We start from the raw sequence: 13,335 nt of genomic DNA, 5'->3' as shown, positions 1-13,335 counted from the left end.
TCTCTCTCTCTCTCTCTCTCTCTCTCTCTCTCTCTGACAGATTTTCTCTGTATGATAGCCCTGGCTGTCCTGGAACTCTCTGTAGAGCAGGCTGGCCTCAAGCTCACAGAGATCTGCCTGCTGAGTGCTGGGATTAAATGCATGTGCACCACACCTGACCACACTGTAGTCTTTTTGAATTGATATAGTACTGTAAAAATAAGGGTTGAAAACAATGGATTTTAGCAAACATGGACACAAACCCATATGTAAATGCCAGTAAATAAATATTATGACCTCATCATTTTAGCTCAACTCTAGATAAATCACTAATATTTGTAATATGACTTTGAACTTCAAACATAATGGTTATATACAGAGTATAGACGGCTCAGGTGTTAAAAGCACTTGCTGCTCTTGCAGAGGCAAAACACCCGTACACATAAAGAAAACCAAATAGAGACACAAAAAAGAGTGTAGACACAACTACAATGTCTACGTAAAATTGAGACAAAATTGAGAGTGTGCTTGAAGTGGTATGGGGGGGGCATAGCGATTACATGTGATATTATTTCATTATATAGATATATGTATGAATTTTTTGGTTTGGTTTTCAAGACAAGGTTTTCTGTGATACGGCCCTGGCTGCCCTGGAACCCACTTTGTAGACCAGAATGACTTCAAAATCTCAGAGATTCACAACTGCCTCTGCCATTTGAGTGCTGGGATTAAAGGTGTGTGCCGCTACCACTTAGCAGATACATGAAATTCTTGAGAGTGATGAAAAAACCTTAAAGAGTATAACTAGATTCCAGTGAATTAAATTTTATACCTAAATATGTGAGATACGTAGAAACAAATTTGTTTCACTTATTTCTTTTGAACTGAAATTCACATCATACCCCTTATTATTTATTTATCTATACTTAATTATTCGGACAGAGTCTCACTCTATAGCTGAGTGTGTTAGCTCCTGTTCTGTCCCTGTGGTAGAATGCCATGACCAGGGCAGCTCATAGAAGGAAGGCTTTACTTGGCCAATGGTTCCAGGGGAATAAGAGTTCCTAGAGATACGCCCTTAGGATCCTTAGGTCTTCAGCTGCTATCTGGTGGTCAGCAGCAAGACTGTGTGGACTGGGTTTTGTTTTTTTAATTGTATTTGTGTGTCTGTGTACATGTAAATCCAGGTGTTCACGGAAGCTGGAGGCGTTGGATCCCCCTTGGAGCTGGTGTGAGAGGCATTGTGAGCCTCCCAGTGTGGGTACTGGGAACTGAACCTGGGTCCTCTGGAAGAGAAGTATATATTCTTAACCACCGAGTCATCTCTCCAGCCCTGAGATTTCCCCCCCCCCCCAAGATTTCCCTACTACTGATCAGAGAACACTCTCTAACACGCAGAGCACTGTTTTGGGTCACATTTTCTTTCTTGTCTCCAGCAAACCCTGAATAGGTTTGATAGGTTTGCAGAGTGCGGGCATGCTGAAGCAGGGCTGTAGTTTTACCCTCAGGCTAACAAGCTGTGTGTGGCTTTCACTCTGCTCTTATTTTTCTGTCTCTTTTGTTTTCTATGCCCAGTGTATTTCAGACCCACAAACAGTTTTTGCTCTAGGTCCTCCTTTCTGAGCCTGTTCTCCAGTGTGAACACACAGTAACAGTTGTGGCATCAAGCCTTTCCAAGAGTTTAAAAGTTCTATTTTATTTTATTCTTTTCAGTTTCAATTCATGAAAACACCCCCCTTTTTTTAAAATTCATAAATACAGGCTAGGGGCATAACTTAGTGGTTAAGAGCACTGTGTGCCCTTCCAGAGGACCCAGTATCCATCCCCAGCACCTACATGCTGGATCACAGCCATTCTTAGCTCCATTTCCAAGGGACCCAGCTTCCAGGCATACACATGGTACACAGACACATGCTGGCAAAACATCCACGTGTGTGCATGTGTATGTGTGCGTGCGTGTGTGTGTGTGTTAGGGTTTCTATTGCTGTGAAGAGACACCATGACAGCTCTTATGTAAAGGAAAACATTTAATTGGGGTGGCTTACATTTTTAGAGGTTTAGTCCATTGTGATCATGGTGACACATGGCGGCATGCAGGCAGACATGATGCTGGAGTAGGAGCCTAGAGTGCTACATCTTGATCTGGAGGCAACAGGAAGTGCACTGTCTCACTGGAGGTAGCTTGAGCATAGGAGACCTCAAAGCCCACCCCCACGGTGACATACTTTCTCCAACAAGGCCATATGTACTCCAACAAAGCCATACCTCCTAATAGTGCCATTCCCTTCGGGAGCCATTTTCTTTCAAACCACATGGTGTATATTAAATCAACATGAATAAGTCCTTAAATAAAAATAATATATATTTTTAACAAATCAAATACAGAAACTGAAATACGAAATATCTTATTTACCACTCTCATTCTGAATGACCTCAAAATTCACACAGATAAGCTCACCAGAGTGTGTTATGTCTTTGTCTCTCTGTCTCTCTTGCTTTCTCGCTCACTCTCTCTTTTGTTTTTTGAAACAGGGTATTACTTTGTAGCCCAAGCTCACCCGGAACTCTGTATGCAGCCTAAGATGGCCCAAACCCATGGGGTCCCTCATACCTCAGCCTTCTGAGTGCTAGGTTTATAGGTATGCCTGACTTAGTTCCCATTTTTTTTAACATCGCTGTTTCTTTTTAAACTATTAACCCACATTGCAGACTTTAAAGTGTATTATTGCTTTAGCTCGAGCTTGCTGGCTGTTGGCTAAGCATGTCTCTGTATACTTGGTAACAAATTATACATTTTTGTTTTTGTATCCTTTGCCTTTTTTCTGGTGGACTGTTTGCTTCTTCTTGAGTTAATTTTGGTAATCTGTGTTTTCATAGAAAATGATCAGTTTTGCTTGGTTTAAAATCCATGTATATAATTATGCCTTCTTTCTTATTTCTAATTTGGGTATTTTTTTTTCATCTTCCTTGATTAGATTTTTGAGAGGTAATCTCTGGTTAATCCTTTTGAAGCAGCCTGTACTTTGTTAATCTCCAAGACTGTTTGGAAAATCTCGTTCAGTTTCTTTAATAATTGCTGCCTGCGTCCTTGCTCAGCTCTGTTCCTTTGTGTGGTTTCTGAAGTCCCTTTCTGCACATCGACAGGTGGGAGCAAAGGTACAAGAGTAGCTGTCACAGATTGAGACAGACAGTGTTAAGGTCATTCTCTTTCCTTCCTCTTAACCTCCCACCCATCACCATAAATCACACCTGTAATCCCAGCACTCAAGAGGCTGAGACAGGGGGTTGATAAGTTGGAGACAGCCAACTGACCAATCAAGTGACAAGCACAAATAGTTCAGAATCAACCAAGACATGAAGTATCAAAAGCAGAGACCCTGAGGTGAGACTATTGTCTCTACTGATAAAGCTAACTTTGAAATACCCATGACAGCAAGAGGACATTTTTCCCCTGAGTTAAGAGAATCTTTTTTTTTTAATTCATTACATTTTTTTTATTGAGAAAAGGAAAAAAAAAAAGTTTCCCCCTCCTCCCAGCCTCCCATTTCCCTCCCCCTCCTCCCACCCTTCTCCCCCTCCCCCCCACTCCTCTCCCCCTCCCTCTCCAGTCCAAAGATCAGTCAGGGTTCCCTGCCCTGTGGAAAGTCCAAGGTCCTCCCCCCCTCCGTCCATGTCTAGGAAGGTGAACATCCAAACTGGCTAGGCTCCCACAAAGCCAGAACATGAAGTAGGATCAAAACCCCGTGCCATTGTCCTTGGCTTCTCATCATCCCTCATTGTTCGCCATGTTCAGAGAGTCCGGTTTTATCCCATGCTTTTCAGTCATAGTCCAGCTGGCCTTGGTGAGCTCCCAATAGATCAGCTCCACTGTCTCAATGGGTGGGTGCACCCCTCGTGGTCCTGACTTCCTTGCTCATCTTCTCCCTCCTTCCGCTCCTCTTTGGGACCTTGGGAGCTCAGTCCAGTGCTCCAGTGTGGGTCTCTGTCTCTATCTCCATCCATCACCAGATGAAGGTTCTATGGTGGTATGCAAAATATTCATCAGTATTGCTATAGGATAGGGTCATTTCAGGTTCCCTATCCTCAGCTGCCCAAGGAACTAACTGGGGACATCGCCTTGGGCTCCTGGGAGCCACTCTAGGTTCAAGTCTCTTGCTAGCCCTAAGGTGGCTCCCTTAACTAAGAATTGTGCTTCCGTGCTCCCCTATCCAGCCTTCCTTTATCCCAATCATCCTGTTTCCCCAAGTTCCCCCCATCCTCCCCTGAGGAAGGCTGATCTTTTGCTTCTGTATGAAGACCTGAATAAAATTAAAAATAAATTAAACAAATAAAAAAGGTTGGTGGATCACAAATAAGGCATTATTGGTGGAAGGATGTGATCTTCGAGATGAAGTCATCTGGGAGGTTTGTGGGACCAGCAGGAGAGAACCAGAACCAGGAAAGAGGGAGGGGCCAGAGGCTTCAATTCCACCTGAGCCAAGAAGCCAAGCTCGGAGTGAGTATGGTAATGGGACTTGGTAAGGAAAACAGAGGAGTGCAGAGGAAGGTATCACAGTTCCTGGGTCTAAAAGTCAGACAGTGTGATAGATAGTCACATGACTGAGGCTGGGCCATTCTAGTTTGTACTCTCCACAAATTAGTTCAACGTCTGTTTTAGAATCCAAAAAAAAAAAAAAAAAAAAAAAAGTAGCTGATTTCCTATTCCTGGCTAATTAAAAAACCCAAAGATCTGTGTTCCCTGGGACACAAGCTTAGAGTAGGTGGTAGGTGTGGAGTATCAGGAGCAGAGGGTGGTGTAGGTAGATTGCTCTTTCTCGCCAGAAGCTCCTAAATAAACACACTGCACTTATATTAATTCCAAGTCTGATAGCTCAGGCTTGTTACTAGCTAACTCTTACACTTTAAATTAACCCATATTTCTTATCTACCCTCTGCCACGTGACTTATGGTTTGTTTCCTCTGCGTCTGCTGGCGTCACCTCTGACAACACACTTCTTTATCCCAGCATCCTTAGTTTGGTTGTCCCACCTATACTTCCTTCCTGCCAGCCTTTCAGCTTTTTATTAAACCAAGTGACAACTCTTTTTTTTTTTTTTTGAGACAGGGTTTCTCTGTGGCTTTGGAGCCTGTCCTGGAACTATCTCTATAGACCAGGCTGGTCTCGAACTCACAGAGATCCGCCTGCCTCTGCCTCCCGAGTGCTGGGATTAAAGGCGTGCGCCACCATCGCCCGGCCCAAGTGACAACTCTTTACAGTATACAAAAGGATTATTCCACAGCAGGGTAGCTCCTGCTGGGTGGGAGGACAGCAGGAGGGCCTGTCATGGGAGCCAGACACATCTCTCCCCGTGTGACCTTTGCAGAGTGTGAATTCACCTGGCATTGCAGTGGTGATTTTAAAAATGCAAACCTCCCCACATATTGCGACTCGTCAGCAGACATACTTCTTGTTTCTAGCCGGGTATCTCTAGAGAGCTTTGCCCACATGATGAGCCTTGTCTCCTAGCTCCTAAGATGTCGGCTTCACTAGCCATCCCGTGCCCACTGTGGGGCGTTTTCCTCTGTAATTAGTTGCCTCTCTGTAATTTTGTACCATGAAATGTGATGCTTTAGATGAAATTAAAGTGATCTGAAGAGATGTTTTGGTTCACAGAAAAGTCAAGTTCCTCTCCATAGAACAAGTGTTTGTAGGTAGACATTATCGATGTCATGAGGGCAGTGTTGCTATAATTGGATCCATTGCTGTCCCCTAAAGTCTCTTGTGTTGAAGGCTGAGAGACTGACAATGTGAGGGAAGGGGGAACCCAGAGGCAGGACCCATTGGGAAGTTTCCCAGCATGCCCTCCACTTTGTGTTTCGGCAGTGAGGGAAGTAGCAGGGCTCCATGATATTTGACCATGCCTCGCTGCCTTATCACAGGTTAGGAAGCTGTGGGCCCACTGACCATGGGCTGAAGCGTCCAAGGGTAAACTTTTCTCTCCTGTAAGTCGGTTATGTCAGGTATTTTGATATGGTAATGGAAGGTTGGCTAACAAATGTCGTCCTATACTCTGTCAGTTTCTAGATTTCATTTAGTACATTAGTGTGATCGTTGTGGCCGCTAACCATCATTTGTTAATATACACTGGATCAAATACTGAATTGAAGGAACCTAGCAACTCATGAAGGGTTTAGCGCTCCCCCCCACCACCACACTCTGATTGTGCCCTGCCGTTCCCTATCTCCAGATTCTTCTCCATTCCCCTATGCTGTCATGAATAAGTCTCGGGGACACCTTTGCTGACTGTCTTTGTAAAATTAGCCCAACATCTGTTTGACACTCACTCATTAGGCATCACTTTCGTTTCTTGAGTTTGTCCTAGATATTTTTAGGGTTGATAAATTTACTTTCCAGCAGCAAAACAGAACATTTTTTAAGGTTTGGTTTGGGCAAGGATCTAGGGAATTTTTGTTCTCTAGAGAGCTGGCAGGTGTCTCACGGAGACATTAATGTCGCCCTGGCTCCTTCAGCAGCAGGGTGCATCCTGGCTTGGCCTCCTGGGCGCTCTCCAGCCTCCCTGCTCATGGATGCCTCTGAGTGCCATGGTAATCAGTCTGCTCACCCTTGTTCAGGAACCCAGAAAATGATTGCAGTGCTTGCAGAGGGAGTCAGTGGCTGCTACAATTAAGAAAGTCTTTCTGCGTCTGGCTGAGCTTGCTTTCTGCAGTGTAAGCCGTGAAGTTGCACAAATAGCGCCCGATGCTGTGGGGTACATGAGCAACAGCATGCTTCCAGTGTAGTTTCTACTGTCACAGGCTTGTCTGTCCTCCTGAACACTTACCTCTTACCAAGTGGCCGATATCGGACTTAAAAGTCTAATTGTTGATTAAGACACAGATAAAAATGTTAGTATCCACTGTTTACTACTGTATTATTTTAGATGCAAATGGCCATGCAGACTGCCTTGCTTGAAGAAGCTTTTGACAAAAGAAGCAATATCTGTCATTTGTAGATTTTTTTTGTTCTAAAGAAAGCAGTTGTCAGACATGGTGGCACACACCTTTAATCTCAGCACACAGGAGGTAGAAGCTGGTGGAATCTCTGTGAGTTTGAGGCCAGCCTGGTTTACATAGTGAGTTCCAAAACAGTCAGGGCTAAAGAGAGAAACCTGTTTCAAAAATCAAAAAGAAAAAAAGAAAGAAGGAAAGAAAGAAAGAAGAAAGAGAAAAAGAAAACAGTCATATTCTATAGATAAAAATAATATAAATAAATGTTATTTTATACTGCCCCCAATTGGCAAATATTTACTGTAGTGTAAAAAATTTGAAAAGCATAAAGAAACTTAATATCTTCTGTCATCTTTGTCATACTTAAGAATCATTCTTAATAAAAATGAATGTGGGGCTCTTATCATTTATGATCTGTATTTTCCAAAAATATATAATCACTGTTCTATATCATAAACTATTTCCAATATTATCTTTCAAATTAAGATATAATTCACTTTCCAAGTAATTCATACTTTAAAATCTTGTTTTTCTTTCTTTTTTCCTTTATTAGAGCATGATTTCTGGCTGGTGTCCTATGATGCAGTACGGAGTAGGTCTGTGCAGGAATTGCGTACTGTCCACACAGACAGACTTTAGACACTCTGCTGGTAGTGGAACAGTTTCATTTCTGTGTTGTACAAGGCAGATTACCACTGTCTAACTCCAGGGCTGGAGGATCTGTCTCACCCTTCTGGTCTCTGTGGGTACTACACACACATGATGCACAAACACTTGTAGGCAAAATAACTATGCACATATAAAATTAAAATAAATAATTTTTTTTAAAGAAAAGTTCACCATTCAGGGCATATCTGAGGCTCCTGTTTTCAGGGACATTTTCAAAGCCAGTTCTTCAACCTTTACGTGCCTCCCAAGCAGGGTGCAGCTGCATTCCTGTGTAAGCTGTCCCATCTATGGGAAGTAGCCAGGAATCCATCTCAGAAGCCCCGGAGGACCCAGATTTAGACCTACCCTATGGCCTCCAACAGAGAGGCCATAATCGGATTCTTTTTTAAAACAGGGTCTCTTTATGTAGCCCTGGCTATCCTGGAATTTGATGTAGACCAGGCTGGCCTGGCCTCACATAGATCCTCCTAACACATACAACGTCTATCTATTTACCTTACTTTTTCAAGTTTCATTTTATAAACATTTATTTATTTTATGTGAGTATGTGTATGTGTGTACATACATAGGCACATGCACACCAGAGGATAACCCATGGGAGCTGGTTCTCTCTGTGGGTTCTGGGAATTGAACTCACGCGGCCAGGCAAGCCTTATAACCCTGAATGCTAAGCCATCTTGCTGACCAATCCTTTCAGCTTTTTCAATGGTGCTTTGCAGTTAGCAGCGAACACATCTTCTGCTTATTTATTTGTAACGTTAGCGTTTTAAATGCGTGAATATGTATGTACATATGAATGTTCATGTGTGAGTGAGTGCACATGCTTATGTATGGTGTGTACACATGAATGTGGGAGCCAGAGAACAACTTTTTTTTATCCTCAGGAGTGCGGGTCAAGTCTTCTGAGACAGAGTTCACCAGGTAGGCTGGACTAGCTGGCCAGCAAGCCTAAGGGATCCTCCCGTCTTTGCCTCTCTGGTGCCGGAATTACAAGCTCTAGCCAGCATGCCTGGTATTTGCAGGTTGGCTCTGGGGTGAGACTCAGGTCCTCATGCTTTTGAGGCAAGCACTTTACCAAGGAGCTATTGCTGAAAGTGGAATTGTTTTCTGGATGTAACAGCAGTTACTCCTGCAAGTGTATAGAAACACAATTGATTTGGGGCCTTATCTTGCTTTTTGTGAGCTTGCTGGGTCCTTCATTACCTTTGAGCTGTAGACATCCACTTCTAACTCATAGATACCTCTTCTAAATCATAGATATTCCCTTCTAAATTGTGGATACCCCTTCTAAATCATAGATACCCCTTCTACATCTTGCAAGGTCCCGTTATGTTAATAGAGATGATTTTACCTTTCTGATCATCTCGGAGCCCTCTCTTTCCTTCTCTTGCCTAAATTCCCTGACTTAAGTCTCCTGTACAGCGTTGACTAGAAATCAGTAGAGCAGAGAAATCTGGTCTTGTTTCTGGCCTCAAGAGAAAAATTTTAAACTTTCACATTGCATACAGTGTTGGTTGTGGGCATTCTGTAGCTGCCTTTTGTTGTGCTGAGGAAATTCCCTTTCATTCCTAGTGGTTATTTTTTTTTTTTAATCATGAAAGTCTTTTGGGTTTTGTCAAGTGTTTTTTCTGCATTTGTTGAAATGGCGGTGTGGGTTTTCTTTTTTATTCTTTTAATGTGAATTATGGTGTCTGATTCTCATTTGTGATATCAATCGAATTGCTGGTATAAATCCTCGGTCATGGCATAGCATCATTTGTATATATTGCTAGATTTAATTTGCTCTTGTTATATTATAGAGTTTGTTTTGTTCTTTTGATTCGTTTTTAGGTACTAATGATTGAACCTAGGTCCTTGTGATTGCATGGTGTCTTAGTTAAGGTTTCTATTGCTGTGAAGAAACACCTTGACCATGGCAACATTTATGAAGAAAAGACATTTAATTGGGGTGGCTCACAGTTCAGAGGTACAGTCCATTATCATCATGGTGCGACATGGTGGCATGCAGGCAGACCTGGTGCTGGAGAAAGCGCTGAGAATCCTTTACTTGTAAGCAACAGGAAGTGGTCTGAAACTCTGGGTGTGGCTTGAATGTACACCTCAAATCCTACCTCCACAGTGATATACTTCCTCCAACAAGGCCACACCTCCTAATAGTGCCACTCCCATTGGGGACCATTTTCTTTCAAACCACCACGTCACTGAGCTGTGTCCCCAGCCTCTATTATTTCCATCCTAAATGACCCTCAAAAGCTCCGATGTCAAACGCCTCATCTCTAGCGCGGAAGTATTCAAAAATGAGTTCTTTGGGAGTTGATCATGTTGTGGATGCTCTGATCTTGTGGATGGATTCATTTATTTGTACTTTAGATAGTGCAAATATAGGAGATGGATCCTCATTGGGAAAATTAGGTCATTAACGGCACTCTCTTTTCTTGTAAAATTATTTATTATTATTAAATGTATTTGTGTGGGGGTGTATATGAATGTGTATGTGAGTATCTGTGTATGTGTATCTATGTGTGTATGTATTTATGTGTGTTTATATGTGTATGTGAGTGTATATGTGTCTGTGTGTGTATGTATTTGTGTGTGTATATGTGTGTATGTGTGAGTACCTGTATATGTGTGTGTATTTATATGTGTGAATGTGTATATATTTGTGTGTATGTGTGTGAATGCATATGTGTGTCTGTGTGTATGTGTGAGTGGGTACATGCTAATGCTGTTGGATTGGATGGAAATCAGAAGACAGTGCTGCAGCTTTGGTTCTTTCCTTCCACCTCTGTGTGTGCTCTGGGGAATCCACCTCAGGTGTCTGTCAAGCTTGGGAGGCAAGCGCCTTAACCTGCTGAGCTGTCTCACTGGCTCTGGGATCCTGTTCTTGGAGGGATACATTTTGACCCTGGCCCTTCTGGTTCTCTGGTTTTCCCAGCTGCCATGAGGTGAGCTGCTTGGCTCTGCCATGTACAGTCTGTCATACCACACAGGACCAGAAACAATGACTCCAAGCGACTATAGATTGACTCCTCTGAAGCCCTGACCTAAGACAAACCTTCCCTCTTTTAATTTGACTTTGCCATGACTAAAGCAGACTGACACGTTCAGTGCAGATAGAGGGTAGAGATTGTTTCTGACCGTTGTGTAAGGGTGAGTGATGTGGACATACTGTAATGTATTAGACTTCTAATTATTTTATTTATTGTTGTTTGTAAGCAAGGTTATCCAGGTCACAGTTGTTCACACAGCTTTGCATTATTTGTCATGTCTGTGATAAAATGCCTGCTAGGATGGCTTCAAAGGAGGAAGGCCTTGATTTAGCTCATAGTTTGAGAGGGTTTCAGTTCACCAAAGGTAGGTGCAGTCAGAGCTCATAGCTGCTTCTCCATATGGTAAGCACCAAGTGTTAGAGAGAGCTCCAGCTGGAACCAGAATCCAGCAGAACTTGCAAGGACGCACCTCCAGTGAATCCAGTCAGGTTCTGTGCCCTAAAGGTTTCACACCATCCCAAAGTATCGCTACTAGCTGGGGACCATGTGCTCAAACACGGGAGCCCACGGAAGACACTCACACTGAGTGATGATGTCGTAGCCTGCATTGTAGCTGCAGATAACTGAAGTGAGGGCTGTAAGTGTGTGTTTGCCCCATCTTGTCATTGGCCTTTACATTCTATTTATAGTGGATTCTGCCCCTTTTTCTCAGGCCGTTTTCTTGGTGTTTACCATCACAGAATTTCTTGCATGCGTTTCCTACGGTCATTGCCCCTGTTACAGCAGCTCGTGGGCACAGGGGTTTGCTGAATCCCTATAGAGGCAGGGGGCACACAAGCCAGGTTTTATGGGGGTGGGTATATCATTTGGAAGCTTTCTGAGTTAAAAATTAATTAGGAACCTATTTATTTAGGATGAACAAAGAAATCACAACACATTACTGAAGTCCCAGTGATTAAGAGGCCTCTGAGATCTTTCAGTTGGCTCTTGGGAGCCTGCTTTGAAGAGCTTCCTGGTTCCCAACTTCCTCTCAACCTAGAACTCTACAAATAGCAGCGCTCATGGGGTGCGGTGGGGTGGGGTAGGGGTGTGTGGGGGTTGAAAGCTTGAGGCCGGACTGGCTTTTTCTTTTGGTTCAGTGTCTCAGGGTGCTTGTATTTGTGGGCCTTGTGGGTTGAAGTTCCCTTTTGTTGCTAGCCAGCTGACATCTTTACGTGTTTCATTTTGGAGAAGTCTAAATTAAGTACGTGGGACTCAGTCAGAGAGAGACTTGATTTTGCATCACATATAGATGTGAACTTGTAAGTGTGTGTGTTGTGGGGAGGGGAGGGAGGGGCGTGGGGAGTAGAGCCCGCCTGCTTCCTGAGCAGGCCTTGCCCAAATACTCGCTGAATGTGGTTTTCCTCCCAGGCAGCAACTGGCTCAGAATAGTGCAGAGGGCTTACAGGCTGAGGCCAGCAGCTCCCAGGACGCACGAGAAGCCGGGGGCTTTGCAGTAAGTACGAAACTGTTTATTATTTAAGACTGGGATGGAAAATCTTAGGAGATGGCTGTCTGGGGAAGAGGGCCTGCTGCACCCGTGGACCTGATGCCGCTCACACAACAGCACTGCATTTTTCTGTTGTGCGTGGACCACAGAAGCAAGCCCTGCATGTCTGCTTTGGGGGCTGAAAATGCGTTTGAAACTCATATACTATCTTGGGAGGAACAGTCTTCTTGTGAGTCATTTTTTTTTTAATTGTACAAAGTCAGGATGATTCATGCTGAAGTTTCTGTGTAAAATTCTGCCGAGAAACCTTGTCCTTGGGTGCTAGTCACTAGAGATGCAGAGCGTTCTCCTCTTGGGTAAGGAGATTAGGCCTGCTTGGTGCGTTCTATTGGATAGAAGTCTAAAGTCATGTGGAGAAAAGCTAAGATTCTTGACCCACAGAAGGATCTAGAGCCATTTCCCCTTGGAGGACAACAGCGTGTGGAGTGTGACCTTGTGTCTGGCAGAGGGATAGTCTATCCCAGTGCTTGACAGCTGGGACAACCTTTGTTCTGGGTCTGAAGTCTAGGTGGCGAATTTCAAAGCAATGACAGCACAACAGTCCTGGCTATACTAGGAAGCTGTGCGCTCCTTGGTTTCTCCTGTGACCCTCTTCCCAGACCCCACTGAAGGCTGTCAGTACAACGACCTATCTTCCAAAGGAGCCTGGGTTTCTATTCTTAGTTTCTACTGTTTTCTGGAAATGCAGCTTGGGCTTTGATTTTCTTTTCTGGTCAACTCTTAACTTTTTATTGGAACGCCTTAGTACAGTAACTCAGGGAGTTTATATTGTCAGTTGTAACATGTCAGCCTGCAAAGATGAGGGTGCGAGCCTGCAGCCTCCGCTGGAGTTCTCCTCCAGGGGCTCTATCTGTCCCAGTGCAGCTCCAGTCTCTACTCTCCCTGTGTCACACGGCGCTTTTTAGAGTAGCTGGGTTCCAGTTACTCTAGGTCCAGTTTCTAGGACCTTCCCTTTGCCAAGCGAGTTGCTGTTGAGTGCCCTCTAGACAGAAACCCCCAAGGCAGAGGAGAAGACAAAATGAGCCACGCTTGGTTTTCCTTTAAAACTCCGGAATTGGTCGGGCGATGGTGGCGCACGCCTTTAATCCCAGCACTCGGAAGGCAGAGGCAGGCGGATCTCTGTGAGTTCGAGGCCAGCCTGGTCTACAGAGCTAGTTCCAG

General features: G+C 43.9%; 1 protein-coding gene across 4 annotated transcripts in view; it reads left to right on the top strand.

Annotated features, from left to right (window-relative positions):
* Positions 1-13,335, top strand: part of Specc1 (sperm antigen with calponin homology and coiled-coil domains 1) — a 264,567-nt gene that overhangs the window by 36,709 nt on the left and 214,523 nt on the right. For 3 of the 4 annotated variants that reach the window (XM_013347347.1, XM_026780355.1, XM_013347348.1), the window contains exon 2: positions 12,036-12,120. The exons of the other annotated variant lie outside the window; for it this stretch is intronic. The gene's annotated coding sequence lies outside the window, so the exon portion shown is untranslated. The remainder of the gene's footprint in view (positions 1-12,035; positions 12,121-13,335) is intronic. 4 annotated transcript variants of the gene reach the window in all.

The sequence above is a fragment of the Microtus ochrogaster genome, chromosome 7 (genome assembly GCF_000317375.1).
Source record: "Microtus ochrogaster isolate Prairie Vole_2 chromosome 7, MicOch1.0, whole genome shotgun sequence".
NCBI lineage: Eukaryota > Metazoa > Chordata > Mammalia > Rodentia > Cricetidae > Microtus > Microtus ochrogaster.
The sequence above is the reverse complement of the archived record's forward strand: the minus strand, read 5'-3'. Positions and strand labels throughout refer to the sequence as shown.